Source organism: Sinocyclocheilus anshuiensis, unplaced genomic scaffold, assembly GCF_001515605.1.
Source record: "Sinocyclocheilus anshuiensis isolate Anshui unplaced genomic scaffold, SAMN03320099.WGS_v1.1 scaffold1015, whole genome shotgun sequence".
NCBI classification, from domain to species: Eukaryota; Metazoa; Chordata; class Actinopteri; order Cypriniformes; family Cyprinidae; genus Sinocyclocheilus; species Sinocyclocheilus anshuiensis.
In genome coordinates this window covers 1,407,733-1,421,787 of record NW_015546029.1, presented here as the reverse complement: position 1 = coordinate 1,421,787, position 14,055 = coordinate 1,407,733, and the positions used below count along the sequence as shown (strand labels likewise).

At 37.3% G+C, this 14,055-nt stretch overlaps 1 long non-coding RNA gene across 1 annotated transcript in view; it reads right to left on the bottom strand.

The window, feature by feature from the left end:
- Nucleotides 1–14,055, bottom strand: part of LOC107698730 (uncharacterized) — a 34,259-nt gene that overhangs the window by 1,908 nt on the left and 18,296 nt on the right. Inside the window, exon 2 of the long non-coding RNA XR_001635379.1 lies at nt 1,653–1,763. This is a non-coding gene — a long non-coding RNA (uncharacterized LOC107698730). The remainder of the gene's footprint in view (nt 1–1,652; nt 1,764–14,055) is intronic.

Sequence of the window (14,055 nt, the reverse complement as noted above, 5' to 3'; positions counted from 1 at the left end):
TATATATATATATATATATATATATATATATATATATATATATATGTCACAAATGCAAGATTTGTCAAGCATAAGCAAATTTAAATACATTTACTTTGTTTAGTTTGCTCAAGTATGTTACCACATAATGTGTACCTTCAACATATTTTGTCTTTAAGGTATGTTTAAAATGAAGATATGTATTTATTAGACTTTCAAAATTCGTTTTGCTTGAGAAAACATGAAAATATACAGTTACAATTTTTTTGCTTTTTTTTCCTGCACTCACCCGTATTCCCTCCGTAACTGTCCCAAATTTGCAGAAAATGACCATTGTTTGGCAAATAAATAATTTACAGGTGATTATGCAAATTCCAATTTTATTATGGAAGCCAACAGTATGTTACACTTCATGAATATGGAATTTATACTAATGTTAATTTTTAACCAGTCCCCGAACTCATTCTCTCAAATGACTTTGGTATGCGTAGCATTCACAGCATTATAGGGACTGAACACCCCTGTTGAGCACTGATTACACAGATCTTGAAGTTTAAGTTCATTGCAAAGAGATAATCTTGTCCAAACCTTCTGGAATCAGACACTATGTGCATTGACCCAGGGTGGGAATTCCCCAGGTTCCTACATGAGGCCTCTAAAGCCCAGTGACAGTTTGTTGTTACCATATTGTGTAACCTAAAACCTCAAAGAGAGGTTTGTCACTCGCTCACCTTCTCCAGTTGTAAGCCGATAAGGACAGTAATTGACAGATACACTGCTGGAGTGAATGACTTGAGCTCTTGAGGCCAAGCGTAAACTTGAACAGCTTCCTGACAGACGCAGGTTAACTTTTTCTTTTACAGAAAAAGCACAAAAAATCCATCATTGTTTTCTTTCCCTCTTCACATGGAAGAATATAATGTTTTTCACATTTTTCATTGGATGGCTAAATCATCACAAAAAAGGCGCCAACATCTGAATTTTCCATGCACTAGTTCCAAACATTACACTTGTCTTTCAGCAGCACCGAACAGTATGAATATGCATTCAGATGGCCAGCTTCAACAGTCGAATATGAGATCGACTGCATAGCAGGTTCCCACTGCCAAAGGGGCTATACCTTGCAAACCCAGCACCTTTCTGTGCACAGTGCGATCAGATCCAGATGGTGTGGGTTATGACCTCCACGGGGCCAGGCTAGCTGATCTACTGTCACTCAGTGTCTCAGTGTTTGTGTGAGTGTGTATGTGTGTTCAAAAGCGTAAAAGAGAAGACAAGGATGATGTATGTCAGTGTAAAAGGAGTCCACAGACTATAATTGCCACTTTCCTGATATTTGCCTTAATGACAGATCTGTCAGCTAATAATCACAGAGTAAATATGATACTGTGATGCCTGTCTGTGGTTAAGCGACATATACAAGATGATTTTGCTGTGTGTGAACACTACAACACTTTGTACAGTTTGGGAAGATGCTTAATATTAGCTTAATATTGTCAATTGCCTGATACTATTTCTAAATGCAAAGAACAGGCAGCTTATACTGACAAGCTGTCGCTGATGAATTAAGTATGTGTAAATGTAAAGTAGATACAGTAAAACTGAGATGCACAGAGGGGGATGTATTTTAGGTAAAAAGGGAAAAAAGAAGAGGCTGTGGTGAAGGCTTGTACCATTTCTCTCATTTTATGCTCCCTCTCTCCTCTGCTTCTTTCTTGTTAGGTGATCGGGTTTCTCCTCTGGCTCATCAGCTGAATAGGTGGGGCTTGATCAATGACAGGAAACTGAAGGATCAAATGGTAATATATCAGAATAAGACTGAGCCAAAGTCTGCACTCAGCAACACACACAGATACTTAAACCTAGACAGAGGCCAATGTGACCACAGAAACAGTAACTTGCACACTGACACAGAGTCAGTAACCTTCATCTGTGCTGTACAAGACCATGGAGACCACAAGTGAAGCATCACACACACACACACACACACACACACACACGCACACACACACACAACACACACACTCACACACACACACACACACACAGCCACCCACCAACTCTTCATTCTCTTTGCTCGCTCACAAACGCCTTTATACATTTATAAACCACTGCAGCCCACGGCAAATGCAAATTATTATCATGAATTGTGTTTTTGATAATATTATAGGTTAAATTTATTATATCTAATGCACGTTTATTTGTATTCATTCATTTGAATTATTTCTCAAAGTTACCCTGAGGATGTGTGTGACGCCTGGTGGGAATTTGCATAATATTCACACAATAATTATTTGTAACTCTGTACCACAGATGTAAAGCAATAAAACCAGATTATACTGGTCTCCACAACAGACTTAATGCAGAACTAATTATCTCCTAAATTACTCTAATTTAGAGGTTTAGTGCATGATTTGAAGATTAATTTAATCAGGATATTGCACACACCTCAAAATTAATCATTTAGTAATTCCAATCTTTGCAAAGTAATAATTGTTTTTTGATGGTTTTAATTTTATTTGACAGAATTCATGAAAATCAGAAATGACTTTGAAACGAGATTCATTGTTTATCCCTTTCAGTTATGTCACCTTCCAATTAGCTACATACATGCAGTAAGAATCCTTGACAAAATATAAACGAATATTATTATATTATATTATATTATATTATATTATATGTGTTAAATTATAAAATAAGCTAAAGCTAAGCACATTACTCTCAGTGATTTTCATCGGGACGTTTAAATGCGGCCATTTAAAAGATAAAGCATTTATACAGACAGACTCTACCTGTGAGCGGTGTGAAGTGATACAACATACACTAAGAGAAGCCCATTTGTGTTCAGACTCTGCAATATCTATTAGGCAGATGCTACTGCGCTGCAACCTAACACCGGCTTTCAGCCCGAGTGGACACATTATGCCCTCAGTTTAGCGTGATATCGGAGGAGCTTGAATTGGTGATTGAGTGTAAGCGTCGCCCGCAATCCCGCGGCCTGTCCATAAATCAGAAACGACCTCAGATTGTCCACAAAATGTCAATATTTAAATCTGATAATAATAATAATAATAATAATAATAATCAATGTTTAAATGCCTAATAATAATAATGACATATTAGGCTACAATAATATTCTATAGCTAAATAGTAATAATATAATAGTATAATATTATTATAATAGTATATTGCATATTATTCTTTATAAACGATTTGCTTTTTTCTATTTTATTTAGCTTTTTGAGAGCATAAAATTAAAACTATTTATTTTCAATGGTAAACGTGCTTATTTCACGTGTTCGTTGTTGATGCTTTGGATTTACATTTGATTCCCAATGTTCCTATAATTACAAAGTTTACTCGTTTCAGGAAAAGCCCTCACCACCGACAAATCGCAATAGGCTAAACATCGTTGCGTTGCATTCTTAATTGCGTCTGACAGCTTTAGTACATTGGTTTTATTTACTGGTTCCCGTGTGCGTGTCATAGTAAACTTAAGGTTTAAAGTGAGCTTCCGAGAAGCGGTTACCCAGGACAGATATAATTGTTTGTTTAATTTGTCTCTGATGCATGGAACCATGTCCGCGTTCACTAATTACAGTCCAGGTTTTGATTTGTGGCAATCAGGATTGTTTAATCTCAAATCCAGGATCAAAACGAACCGGTGTCCTCCCGCCTTTTCAATGGGCTGCAGCACCAAGTGTCACTGGGGCCTATGTGTGCTGCTGCAGTCTGCGCAACCAATGCGCTGCGCATTTTGTCGCGTTGAGGGGCAATTACTCCCCATATTGAATGCAGAGTAGATCGATCTGTTGGGATTACAGAGGTGGACACCCACATGGCCAGAGGGATTGTGTGTGCCTTTGCGGCATGCGCACTCAATGCGCACCAAGTGCAAAATGTCGAGGTATTTTATGGAGGGTTTATGTGCATGTGTTTCTAAACCGTTATGAAAGTATCACAGCAGACATGCAGTTAAGAAAATATATCGGATTATCGTGGATTTCTTATCGAACGAGAACAAGCAATATTAAACTGTCGATGCTGCATATATACAGTAAATATTATCAACTCAGTGCGCTATGGGAGATCGGGGGAGTGTTAAGAGTGATGTTTCAGCGTTTGTTTCCGTTTTGTTTTTGTGCTATATGGGTGCCAAGTTCTTATGTAATATTCCCATATTTGCATGCTACAAATTCAAATAGTTTAGAAACCCAGTGGTTATTTCTAAACGGTGTAAAACAATGTCAAGTATGGTGCTGTTGAAACTCAACGCACTACCAGAGTTGGTTGTTAACACGAATTGAAAAGATGCACATTTAAATTTTGTGCATTACTTTATATTGTGTTAATCAAATTTAGTATAACATATCTTTGAGTTTTTACAAATTTTTACAAAAACACAACACAACTCCTCAGAACATTCCCCAGGCATGATTTAATAATAATAATAATAATAATAATAATAATAATAATAATAATAAAGTGTTAATCAAATTTACTTTATTTGTATGTCCTCCCCATCCACACAATTTAAAATGGTAAAAAGGGATAGTTAAAATTAAAACAGTCACAATTTATTTACCCTAGTGTACCTGATTTTCTTTTATAACGTTCTTCAAAATGTCTTCTTTTGTGTTCCACAGAAGCAAGTAAGTCATACAGGATGACATGAGGGTGAATAAATAACACAAATTTAATTTTGGTGTGAATATCCCAAAACACCAAATAAAGTAGTAAACAAACGTCTCAGGTTACTTGTGTAATCATGGTTCCCTGAGTAGGGAATGAGACACTGCGTCCTCTAGGTTAGTCGCACCGGTAGTGACGTCATGGCTGTCGCCGGCCAACGAGTTGGTGTTTTTTCAATGTATGCTTCAGACACGGGTCACGACGAGGCGTTCCCCATAGCGCCCCCTAGAGGACGCAGTTCGAAGTTCCCATGAAAGGGAACATGGAAATACATAAATACTGTATTTAATAAAAAATGTATGAATTAGCCAACAGCTCTGTTAACTGTAGTATATACACTATATATAGTTTATACACCATATAGATAAATATTAATTATAAAGCTAGATGTTACATATCACATTAAGAATAAGAATCTGCTAATTCTAGTACCAGTTCTGCCATTCATCATTCATTAAACATTGTAAGCCAGACATGAAATTTCACTTTTTAACCCTGTGTTGCAACACTCCCCATTCTGCCCTAAATCTTTTACTGTACATCTGAAAAAACAGAACAGGATAAGGATATTTTCGTACCATCTTAAAAATAAGCTCTATACTTATATTTTAAAATTCTCTCTCAATAAGAAAAGTGAAAATAAAACAAAAACTAAAACTGGCTGGTGTAAATTAGGTTGAAGCACCTTGTACAAAGCACATTCAGTGAGTTTATGATTTTGATGATGATGATGGTAATGATGATGATGATTATGATGATTGGTTAATTGCAGTAGACTGTGCCTGTTGAAGGTGGCTGGATTTCTGTAAGGTCCACGAATCCCAGGCTGCAGTGAGAGAGGGCCACGGCCGGTGCGGGTGTAAGGCGTGTAATATATTTAACTATGGTAAAGTAGTGTTTTCAGAACTGGTAATTGCTCACATCCTTCTCTGGCCACGGGGACACTGTCCAGATCTCACCGTATGCACACGTGTGGGGTTTCTGAGGTGCACGCTTTCAGGTCTACATGGCACGCAGCCAAACTCGTCTCTAGCTTGTTTCCTGACATGAAATGCTGACTGACTGATAAGAAAAACAGTAGCACAGAATAAAATCACAATCAGGAATCATCTGAAAGCCTGGTTATGCTTTTAAGCAACCCCAGTGCTTTCATGTTCACAGCTGTCTCACCGCCTGCTCGAGCCCGAGGCCCGAAGATTGGACCCAACTTCACACTAGCACTCTTTGCATAAAAGAACATGTCTACAGTCATAATATTTACTTTGATAATGTTTTCACGACATGGCAACTCTGAAGCGGGGATATATGAACTGTCTAAATATGACAGTCCATGTGATTTGGAATGAGCAATGAATAAGGCTCCTTTTACCCTCTCTCTAGAATTTGCTCTGAATAAACAAGAGACTCGGGTCAGGTCCTCCAATGTGTGATCTACTTTGTAGGCCAGTGGTTAAGCGTGACATGCTTGGCCCTTAAAATATACCCTTTTTGTTAGAGGGAAACGGACATAAAAATATACAGAATTCTCTGTAATTACGTATAAAGGTTTATTTTACTTTGAAGCCACCATAAAGACATGCCGATGACGGAGGACTGGATATACGCGGCTGTACGGGCTTCATGTTGTCTGGAGTAATCTAGCCTCATGACTGGTTTGAATTTGCTGCCCCGCGACAGCAAAATTGTCGTAATCACAAAGTAAACAGATACTTCCTCTCCTATCAGGGCAAGTTGACAAAGTGAATGAGGGAACTTTCACTGTTAATTTTTGTTTTCCTTCGTACCCTGATTCAAAAACACTAGCATAATTATTGAAAGTGCTACTTTGATTTTGTAATTTAGTTTGAAAGGGGCTTAAGGTGTTTCAGCAAATTATTCACTTAGGTTTAGTTGTTCTTGCATCTCTTCATGGAAATCTATTTCAAGATAATATACTTTGAAACTATATGTGGTACAGGGCTGCTGCTCAGTATACTGATTGTGGACCAAACACAAAGAAAAATCCATAAATGCTAAAGGGTTTGAGTTGGTACTATTTCCAACCAATGCATCATATTTAACACTCTCGCAGATGCATGCATAAACACTGAATAAACATTATTTCTAGATTTTAAGAGTGTAACCTTTCTACAGAACTCACAGGAACAGTTGTTCTACAAACACACATTAAACTGTGAAAAAGATGACAAAGTTCTTAATGTTTTCACAGGTATCTTCACCATAACAGTTTGTCACACTAAAAAATATAATGTTAACAAACTGTTAACACATTGTTGCTTCCGTGTAATGTGCAGTTCTGGTCTATTCTTGCAATAAATAAATAAACAAATAAATAAAGCAAAAATTTTTTTAAAGCACTAAAATAAGTAAAAAAAACCTCACCAGCTGCAAAAACATTCAAGCTAAATTATATAATCAGTTTGATGTACTGTCTCAAATTGAAACAATACATTACATTATGTATGTTTTAATATGGGACAATGTCTGCTCTCACCATTTATAGTAGTGTACGTACAGGAATGGCTCACATCATATCCTTATAGAGTTTTTAATTCCACCACATTCCCCATTCCTAAATCCAACTTATTTTTTTTTCCACCTAGAAATTGAAATATATGATTGAAACAAATAAGTAACTCAATATACACAGACTGTAATCAGAGGCCTGTCATTATAGCCGCTACTTCACTGTTTGCCCAATGAACCAGATTCAGTGGTTATGTAGATGAAATAGGCTTTGTTTATATAGCTTTAATTAGTGGAAAATTATTTTGTAAAATGTGTGTATATAATGAAAAAAATACTGTAATCATTTAGCATAAACTGAGTTGTGCAAATTAGAATATAAACATTGCTTATTTCCCTGCATCCCCCACCCCATCTTGTGTATCTTTATATTAGTTTTTTAATATGTCTCTCTTTTCCTCTTTCTCTTTTTCCAGTCATAAAATGGTGCCAGGCTGCGACATGAAGGCAGGGGCCGTGAAACTGTACCCTCATCATCAGACTGTACAGTAGAGAGACAGAGTCACACTCCCGGTGTAAGCAGGGAATAAAACACTGCTGCATGATTAGGAGCTGCACAGGGACTTTGAACATTTTATTAGTATCTATAAAAGAGGTACAGGACGAAGGACACAGTGTCTATAAAGCCCTAATGGAGGATCAATTAAGATGGTCAAGCTGCAGAAAGAGACTTTTACAGTGTAGGGTTTTAATACTAACCTTGTACTTTAACACTAACATTAAAACCACAAGGCTGGAAAATTCAGTCTAGTTTTAATTCCACTGCATCACCAATATCTTCTGATCGCTAACAGTAAAATAGTTAGTTTACTTGTGTGAGAATATAAAAGTGAGCGGTGAAGGAGAATTTCTACCTGCTTTAGTACAGAATAAAAATGACATAACATGCTACTGTCTCTCTCTCTCTCTCTCTCTCTCTCTCTCACTCACACACACACACACACACACACACTATAAGATATCTACTTACATAGCTTGCATTATGTAAGGGTTAGTTTATTTGAACATTTAAATTATTATATATTTTTATTATAATTAGAATATATATATTTTATTAATATATATAATTTATATAACATCTATCGATCTATCTATATAATATTTTTATTATATTTATTTAATAACAAAAAAGTTATTTCATTTTAATTTTCATTATTCTGAAATATCATTAAATATCAGAGAAAAATTGGGCAAAAATAAAACAATATTAAAATCTATAAAAATATTTAATAAATATATTAAAATAAATCATACACTGTTTCTAATTTTCTTGCCAGAGCCCTAGTAGCTATATTGCTAACTAAATATTCATGTTTTGACTGAAAAGACCAATATTGCTTGTATCACTCATCTGTGTTTACTGAACAATTATAAGATCTGTATTTTTAGACCTCTATTCGAGCATATATCAAAAACAAGTCAAAAATCTTCCCTGCGCATGTTTATGAAAGACATTTCTAAACTCTTCCTGACCTGAAATGTTTATATCCAGAGTTTACTTTGTGAACATTTTAGATGTCATCAAAACCACCTTGCTCCAGGGGTATAAATTGATTCCATTTGTTGCCTGCCCAAGCGACTGGCCTCGGCTGCAGGAGCCATATGAGGTGGAAACCGAGAAGCTGGAGAAATCAGTTCTGAGGGGAGACACCATGGACTTTCAGAGGGCTTCCTGATGAGTGAAAATCAGGGATGGGGTTCAGTGGGAAATCGCATGCCATGCCTCAATCAGCAACATGTCCCAACAACCAGGGAGGCATGTGTCAATCAAACCGATGTGGGTTTGTGGGGAACCAGTGAATCAGTAGTAAGGCTTTTAAGTCATCATTTAAGAAAAACTGAGAGATGCTCTGCTGCACTAATGTTATACATGTTCATATCATACTGACAATAATACCATAAGACCAGGGGCATCTTGCACTATTTTTGTTTGTTGGATGGGACACTGATGCCAGTTTTGGCTAACTTAATGACCAAGAATGAACAAGATTATGATGGGTAAGGGGGAAAAGTATACATAGTACTTCTGTGTTGTAAATTGTGTCAATTTGATTAGTGTGTTCTAATAAGGATAAACAATAATTCAAATAAATAAATAAAAACGTATGTTTTACATGAAAAAGACCAGTTTTGGCTTTTTTTAGCAACAAAAGTATGGCTTGATGATGGCATAATTTCAATCTTGACTACATGGGCATTCCTTTTTTTTTTTTTTTTTAAACAAAAACCTTCTTACTTTAATATTTAAATAATATACATAATATTATATTATTAACAAATTTATATTGTTCATAATTTCACTATATTTTATAATTTAATATTATGAATTATTTATATACAGTATTTTTTAGACATTGTAGGAGTTGGTGTTATGTACATTATTGAATTCAGTCATATACAGCGACAACGCAGCAAAATTACAAAAAGAAACACACACACACACACATACAAAAACTTCATTCCCACTTTAATAACTGCTCAGGGGCTTCCAGGATAGTGCTTAAGTTTTATAAACTCTACCAAGGAAGTGACACTAACAAAAGTCAGAACTCATCATAGCTCATTATAGTGAGAGGATATGGTACATTATCAGCTCATCTAAAACACTCTCAATCAAAACGGTGCCAAACAATGTCAACAGGATGTCACTGAGAGCCTGTATACTACAGATGGATGAAACAAAGTGTGAGTATGTGTCTTTTAGAGCAGAAGCAGCATTAGACACTCTAAATGCGTAAATGTAAGCACATGAAAGTGTAAATGTGTGCACACTTTTACAAGCATGCATTAAATGTGTGTATATATAATTTGTGAACCAAAAGGTGGTTTTTAAATACACTTACAATGAAAGTGGTGTGTGCGAGTCTGTTCTGCAACGTCTATACGTATCCACCCTCCACGCTTAGACAGAAAGCAGATGTCGGGAATGTGTTAAAGAACAGTTTTGTTGATAATCAACCTGCTATTAGTGAGGTATGTGGCAGCGGTGCTGCTGGGCTGTGAAGGATTACATTACTCAATCTCTCCAGACGACAAGTGGCTGCTTTCCTCTTAGCAGAGTGCAGCACACATACAAATGGGTTCACACTGTTTTGGAGCATCTCCCCCGAAAAACTCTCTCTCTCTGAAAAGAGTTATGGCTCTCCGTTTCCTCCTGTGGCTCAGGAGGTCCTGTAAACATGGGCTAAAGTAATGCAACCTTATTCAATTTCCACCATACAGTGGGGCAGAAGGAATCTTCATAAATGTTTGACCCACAGATGAGGTAATAGATTTGCTGGACAAGATTGGGGGTCCCAAAATGCAAAAGCTAAAATGACCGAGAAAGTGATATATGATAGAGTGGCATAAGGCGTAATGGAAGAAAGAGAATAATCAAGAGCGGGTGGGAGGGAGTCAATCAGTGCTCTCCCTCCGTTTGACCAGCAGCCAAGCAATGAGACTCAGAGCTGTGGCCGAGCTCCTCTGAGACAGCTGCAACATTTCAGGGCTCCAACTCAGCAAATTTCCATCAGCTGCTGCTGCCAGAGACCACAAAATGCTTTCAAACAACGGCTCACTTCAAGAATTCTTGTCTCAGGGAGGAGAGACACAGAAAAAAATGGCTGGAGAAAAGTATCACAGTGCAGCTGAGAAAGTTCAGTGCATTAGGTTAGCAGATTAATGCAAACTGTGCCCTGGCAGCAGAGTGTGATTGGCCCTTCACGGCAAAAATTGCTTGCAGGTTTGGAAGACAGTGGAGAAAAGTGTGTTAGAGAATGTAGCGTTCATAAACGGGGCCGGCGTGTTTTGTGTCAAACCCCTCAGTGTCTTCGCCATACATTAACACTTGTCACCGATGTCCATTAGGTCTAAAGCCAGTGCCGAAAATTTAATTACCAAACCATTTATTTTATTGTTAGGAAAATAAACCAATGAAACCTCAGAATGCATTAGGCTAGCTGGTGGCCTCTCCTGTTTTCACCTTCTACGTTGATAACACCCAGTACACCCTGCAACCGGCCTAGCACACTGAAATAATGCTCCTCTTATATATAAAAACAGCTGGCAGGCATAAGTCATTCTTTATTTAAGTTCAATTAAGAGAACAACTGATTTAATGAAGGAAGCTATTTATACACAAGGGTTACTCATCCGTGCCGTCCATCGGCTGAGTGCCTCACAGGCCAAGAGGAGACCTGTCTCAATAAACTAGACCATTGACACGGGGTGCTTGTAAAAACAAGTGGGCCCAATCCATTCGTGACCGAACGCAAGGGACTACAGGCAGCCTTTGTCATGGATGGTCTGGTAAAAGGGGGTTTTGGTTTAGAGAGAGGAGCAAAGGGGCCTTATGAAGAAATTGTATTTGCTGATTACAGAAATAATTTGGTCTTAATTTTATAACAAGTATTATTATTTTTTAATAATAATAATAATAATAATAATAATAATAATGCAATTTTAAAACTCAAGGTCATTTTGTAGAATAAGTATTATTTATTTTTTAAATGATAATGATATCATCATCATTATAATCATCATTTAAAAAATAATGATTCTACAAAATGATCTTTGAATTCAGAGAGGTGCTATATAAATAAAATCAAATAAAATGTATGATGATGATGATTATGAAGATTATTATTATTAATCATCATCAACATTTAAAAAGTAAAAACAGACGTGCTATATAAATAAAATGTAATAAAATGAAATTTATGATGATGAAGAATAATAATAACAATAAAAATGATCATTATAATCATCATCCTTTAAAAAAATAGTAAAAATCTAATATTTTTAGAAAGGCACTATCCACCTTATTTTTCCTGCAAGAGCAGGCCATTTGTACATTTTATGGGTCTGGCTTCCGGTCTCATCCACGTCCAGCTATTTTTAGCTGTACAAAACAGCTCGTTTTGCTGCTTGATGTTGCAAATTGGTGTGTCTTACCACATTGTTTTAATGTATTATTTTAATTATGAACACACTGGTTTGTAGTGCACGTTTACTGCATGTTGTTATTCTTCTCGTTATTTCCCTATAGCGGCTAATGAACCAGAAGTCTCGCCCATAGGCTTACATCCGCACTGAAGGTTGATAGAAATTTGTTTTTAGAAAGGCACTATAGAAATAAAATAAATAATCTATGACTATGATATTGTAATACTACTACTACTATTTGTTAATAAAATAAAATAAAATAAAAAATAAATATTATACTTATACCATGTATGATCTGTTACACAGACACTGGAAATATATCTTGAATCACGATGGAGATGAAAGCTGTCACATGGACAGGTCTCAAGTTCAAGGTCCAAGTAAAGCAATATCTTCAGAGTTCAAACACTGCTCCTCTAAACTCCACTAATGTAACATTTTAAGTGCTGTGTATGCTCCTTCTCTCATTCCCTGCGCGTTATAAAAGTGAAGAGCTATGCTGGAGAGTAGTGTTTGAAGTCTGGGCCCAGGCCCCAGCTCGGCAGTAAAGGGACTCCCCCTTCCTTTCCCTGGCCGTATAAATGACAGCTAGTGAAACCCGAACTGCCGGCTCTTCGTAAAAAACCCGGACTATCTGCACCGCCCTCTCAGTTAATCAAATCCGCCGTAATTGTCATCTGCAGATTTTTAAAGACACAAAAGGGAAATCGTAACTTGACCCGCACCTCTTGACTCAGGATTGTCAGAGTTTGTGTATAGTCATGCTTCGTCGTGTGTTTATGTGTGCGGCCGTACAAAGGCCACGGCTGTCGACATCATCTTCATCTCCCCTCATCTCACGCTGCACTACTCTTTAGATCTTCAAAGCCAGAAGAGGACAACAAATCACGGCGTCTTGTGAGTGTAAGCCTATAATAACAGTGACAAGGCATGACACAGGGGAGTAGGGCAGTCGGAACAATGGGGGACCATATGGGATGTTTTTTGGGAGGAGATGGAACTATTTAAGTAGTAAAAGAACATTTGCAACGAGCAACAGGGGAGCAACTACGAAATATGGAATATGCAGGTCACCATAATATATATTCCGCCTTACGGAGCGATTATACTCCTGTGTCCACTCGGCGCTAAAAGAAAAAACAAAAACAGCTTTCGCATCCCGCAGATGAGCTTCAAACTTCACATTAACATGAACTTATCACCTGACCTCAGCTGTTTTGAGGTAACAGAAATATCTGTAACTAACTGGCTAAACGCACTTATTTTGCTAATAAAAAGCAAGCATTTGCGATGGGTGGGGATGGTGAGGTGGAAGGGGCCAAAACAGCTGCAGAGATGGTGTGCGTGTACTGTTGTGGCTGGACCGGGACAGTGCTGCAGCGTTGATTGACAGGTGCCGAAGACCTGCACTTGAATTTGCACAGCCGGACTCTGACAGCGAGCCTTGACTGATACCATGTCAATGGCAGGGCTCACATTTGTGGGTGGGAAAGGAAAATGTTTTGATGTTACCAAGAGAGACGGCACAGAAAAATAACACTCCGTTAAAATGAGTTAATCGCACTCTTTAACAGGAGCTTTCACTGGGGGCTGGAGACAGCTTTATTTATTTACCTCTAAGAAAAATAGTTTCTCTGGATTTCATAGCTTCATCCTCCAGGAGTTGAAGTACTAGCACACTTTACAAAGCAAATGTTAAATGGTACATTTTACCACTACAAATGAGGACATGTTACAGTATAATTGCTAAATATACAGAGCAGCACCATAAAATTTTGCCTGAGTGAGGGAAGAGTCATTAACAAACTCTGCATTTCCTCTTTTGGGGCTGCAGCTGAGGAGTGGTTACAAAATTTGGGCACCTATCAAAACACAGAACAATTCCCATCATCAGTGCGGTGCATGTGAACTGATAGCATCCAACTCTGCCTT